The sequence below is a fragment of the Haplochromis burtoni genome, unplaced genomic scaffold, assembly GCF_018398535.1.
Source record: "Haplochromis burtoni strain Fernald_Lab_line unplaced genomic scaffold, NCSU_Asbu1 Contig_32, whole genome shotgun sequence".
Lineage (NCBI taxonomy): Eukaryota > Metazoa > Chordata > Actinopteri > Cichliformes > Cichlidae > Haplochromis > Haplochromis burtoni.
In genome coordinates this window covers 11,707-16,629 of record NW_024582393.1, presented here as the reverse complement: position 1 = coordinate 16,629, position 4,923 = coordinate 11,707, and positions in this window count along the sequence as shown.

Genomic DNA, 4,923 nt, shown 5'->3' with positions numbered 1-4,923 from the left:
GTTGTCTACATACCTGTATGAGGAGTGTGTTAAGAGACTTTTAACATGACAGTCACATGACTGTAACATTTCTCAGCTAATTAGAATAACGAATACATTATGCACTTGTCCAATTAAAAGTGAGAAACGTATGGCCGTTGCTGACATCACAAGTAGTGATGAGTTTGCATGTGTGTTTATGCATGATTTGTATCGTCATCCCAAATTAGATGAACTGGCAATAACTATTTGTGGCCACTTCTAATAAAAACAATTTGTTTTTAAGGTGATAGTGTACAGTTGACCTTTTTCATTGTTTGTTAACACCTGAGCACTGATAGCACAACATCTGCAGACACTATAGAAAAGCATGTCCATGATGATGAGTGCTAATATTGTTGTATCATCAGCAAGCGTGTTGATCTGATCTGTGCTGAATTTGGCAGTGCAGTCATCTGTCACCACAGTAAAGAGCAGTTGACAAAGTACTCAGCCCAGAGTGCAGCCCTGCTTTGGTGATTTCTTACTGCCAACACATACTGTCTGCTGTCTTTCTGGCAATAAGTCCAAAATACAATTACAGCATGAGATAATAAAACTGAGCAGAGACAGCTTCACCATCAGCTTCAAGCTGATTTTGTTAAAGCAGGGGTAGGCAACTCCAGGCCTCGAGGGCCGGTGTCCTGCAGGCTTTAGATATCACCCTGGGTCAACACACCTGAATCAAATGATTAGTTCATTATCAGGCCTCTGGAGAACTTCAAGACATGTTGAGGAGGTCATTTAGCCATTTAAATCAGCTGTGTTGGATCAAGGACACATCTAAAACCTGTAGGATTCTGGCCCTCGAAGCCTGGAGTTCGACACCTGTGGTCTACATGCTCTTCCAGAGGGGTCCAGTGAGATCGAGGAGGGGGTAAGATTTTTAAAGTGACTGATTAACACTTAAAATCGAGCCAATGAATTATTTAAAAGAATATAGACCTCTTGTGCTGAAGATAATTTAATCTGAAAGGAAGTGTTAAAACCAATGTTTATAACATGAATATAAATAAGAACAGTGATTATTCTGCAGAGTATTCTGCAGAGTAAATTCTGCATTATTTTAATATCATTATTCTGCCTGAAGTAAATATTTGAGAATAAAGAAATGATGACGCTCCACAGCTTTCATTCAGTTAGTCAAACCTACTCAACCTGAATATCTGAGCTCATCAGGGAACATTATCAGAAGTTCTGGGTGAGGATGGAAGACCTCAGATATGGGGACATGATGAGCATGACCCCTACCTTCAAAGGATGCAGGATTTATGGCCTAAAGAAAAAACAGAAAGGAAGACAACAACAACTTGGGAAAGGAGTAATCATGCCTTCACAGATTTGAAAAAGGAGGCAAACATATCTCTGAAAGATCAGAGAGTTTAAAAGCTTACATGCTTATGCTTTAAGAACAAAAAAGAGGAGAAAAAAAAGAAGAGATGGGAGACTCAGAAGAAGAAATCTGTATCACTGGAAGATTCTCACTTTAAATTGGACCTTTGGAGATGTGAGATGGGATAGAGGTAAGGCAACTTTCTCTGGAGGTACTGGCCAATCACCAATAAACAATCGCTTTTGCCTTAACTGTATCTGCCCTGCGCTTTTCCCCTTTTCACAATGAACCCTAGGAATTTTACTGTCTCAACGTGACATAGAGGCATTTCCAAAAGACACTGGTGAACCAGAAGGACATCGGACTTATGCTCCTGGACAGACTTTGAGAAAATACGAATGTCATCAAGGTAAACAGGCACAAAATGATTAATGAAGTCATGTAGCATGTCATTGAAAAGGGGTTAGAAAACTGGGGAGACATTAGCCAAAAAAAGTATGGCAATATTCAAAGTGGTCCAGATGTGTCTAAAAGGCTGCTTTCTATTAATCACTCTCTTTAATTCTTATCAGGTGGTAGGTTTGGTGAACAGTGACGCACCCTAAAAGAGCTGAAAAGCAGAGGACAAAAAAAGCAGAGGATATTTAGTTTTAACAGTAATTTTGTTTATCCCACAGAAATCAGTGACAGAAGTGTTACTGTCTTAAGTGACAGATGATTCCAGCGGCTAGTGTACTGTACAATCAAAATTGCTCCCAACAAACATAGATGTTTACATCAGCACTGTAACTTGCACTATTTTATCAACCGATTCACACTACAACCTGGGTTTGCCTCTTATCTGTATTTAATTTTATTTAATTCTAATAACTGTACAGTACTCTGTTTTTGGTAACTATTGTCCTTGATGTAAATATGTAAAACAAAATGTGTATTTTTCTGTTCTGTGACCTGTGTACTGTTTGTTTGTATATGTGTTTTAAATTAAATGATGATTCTATTCTATTCTATTCTATTCTATTCTATTCTATTCTATTCTATTCTATTCTAGTGAATTGGTTATGTAACTATATAGATGGCTTGAGATGAATGGAGCATCTGGTAGCAGAATGATTGTGCAATCATATGGAAGCAGCAGTGGTGGTATAAGTGAGAGGGTGAGATCTTTACTAAATACCTCAGCAAGGTCATGATATACTTCTTGTACAGTTATGAATACTAAATCTACCAGGGGAGTGGCTGACTTTAAACACTGTTGGAGACAATCGAGGTTCCACCCAGAAATACTGTTTTTTTTAAATCAATGTGAAGATTATGCAAACTGCCATTAGACAGAACAGAGGTACAGCGCTTAGGAAAGAGAGAGACAGAAAGTGGTAAGTCAATCGGCGAGGACAGAGGGATTCTGCCAATTATGAGGCACAGTAGTCTGTTTTCTGGAAATGGCATTCCAGTGACTCAAAATGGTACTGAGTAGTGTTTATGGTATAAGGCATATATATATTTATAAGGCATAACTGAGCTCCTGGACACTCTGAGGGGAAACCTGGCAGCATCAGATGGACTGAAATATAATGCATCAGAGGTATTGTATTGGTCAGCCGACTGTGGAGGGCAGTCAGTGGTGTCACTTCCTTAATCCTCCAGGAACTGCCTGCATATTCTTCCCACACAAGGCCACGAACTGCGTGCAGCATTCGATACTGTTGACCATAATATCCTATTAGAGCGATTAGAACATGCTGTAGGTATGTATCATATCTATCTAATAGACTACAATTTGTACATGTAAATGGAGAGTCCTCTTCACACACTGAGGTTAATTATGGAGTTCCACAGGGTTCAGTGCTAGGACCAATTCTGTTTACACTATACATGCTTCCCCTACGCAGTATCATTAGAAGACATAGCATACATTTTCACTGCTATGCAGATGACACCCAGCTCTATCTATCCATGAAGCCAGATAACACACATCAATTAATTAAACTGCAGGAATGTCTTAAAGACATAAAGACCTGGATGGCCACTAACTTTCTGCTTCTTAATTCAGATAAAACTGAGGTTATTGTACTCGGACCTGAAAAGCCTAGAAATATGGTATCTAACCAGATTCTTACTCTGGATGGCATTACCTTGGCCTCCAGTAACGCTGTGATGAACCTTCAAATCAAAATCCTGCTCCTGACATACAAGGTCTTAAATAATCAGGCCCCATCTTATCTTAATGACCTTGTAGTACCATATCACCCTATTAGAGCACTTCGCTCTCGCTCTGCAGGCCTACTTGTTGTTCCTAGAGTATTTAAAAGTAGAATGGGAGGGAGAGCCTTCAGTTTTCAGGCCCCTCTTCTGTGCAACCAGCTTCCAGTTTGGATTTGGGAGACAGATGCGCAGAGCCATTGCAGGGGGGTCGGGGAATGAATAAAAACAAAAGAATGCTTGGACACTGGACAGGATAATGGACAGGTTTTTGACGGGTCTCCCACGCAAGAGATGAAGGATTCCCAAATATGTTTCCAAACAAACTTCCTTTCAAGCCAAATACTAGAAAATATGAAGAAGCATATCTTCCCTTTGGCTTCACCTGCACAAGTGCCAAGGTAGGTCTCCGCGACAGAATTAGTTTCCCCTGCGTCACGCAAAAACAGAATCCCACATTCTTGATTTTTAGTTCACAAACACTTCTTGTAATGACTAACTACTCCTGACATTTTGGAGATGTTAGCTGTTTATACAGTAAAGTTACAGTGGGATACAAATAATATCAGGCTGATCCTGCCATAACTTGTTCCCCCTGTACAAATCACGGACAAACTATTGTTAGGTGGTGGGGGGTTGCGAAGATTTTTCTTGTAAGACAAAGGGGGACCTTGAAAAAAGTTTGGGAACCACTGCATTAGAAGATACCAGGCCCTCAAGCTAACCTAGTGAAGTCTGTTTCTGATTGTTTAGTCAGACACCAGAGTCTGAATGCATGTGAATGGGTAAATGTGAGAATGAGGTAAAGTGCCTTTACATGATCCATTCAATAATCTACTTTTTTACTATGTACAGCACTTTGGCCAACCTGTGTTGTTTTTAAATGTGCTTTTATGAAGAGGAAGGGAGAGAGGACGGTCCCTTCTGGTGCCGTCCTCTCTCCCTTCCTCTTTACCCTCTACACCACAGACTTCAGCCACTGCACAGAGACCTGCCATCTTCAGAGGTTTTCTGATGACTTTGCGGTGGTTGGGTGCATCAGCAGAGATGATGAGACAGAGTACCGGGCTGTGGTCGACTCCTTTGTCACGTGGTGTGAGCAGAATTGTCTTCAGCTCAACGTGGCAAAGACCAAGGAACTGATCGTGGACTTCAGGAAGACCAGGAAACACTCGACCCCTGTTTCAATCCAGGGGGTCAATATTGACATTGTGGAGGACTACAAATACCTTGGAGTATACATTGACAATAAACTGGACTGGGCGAAAAACACCACAGCACTTTACAGGAAGGGCCAGAGTCTCTATTTTTTGAGGCGACTGAGGTCCTTCAACATCTGCCGAACAATGCTCAGGATTTTCTACAAGTCT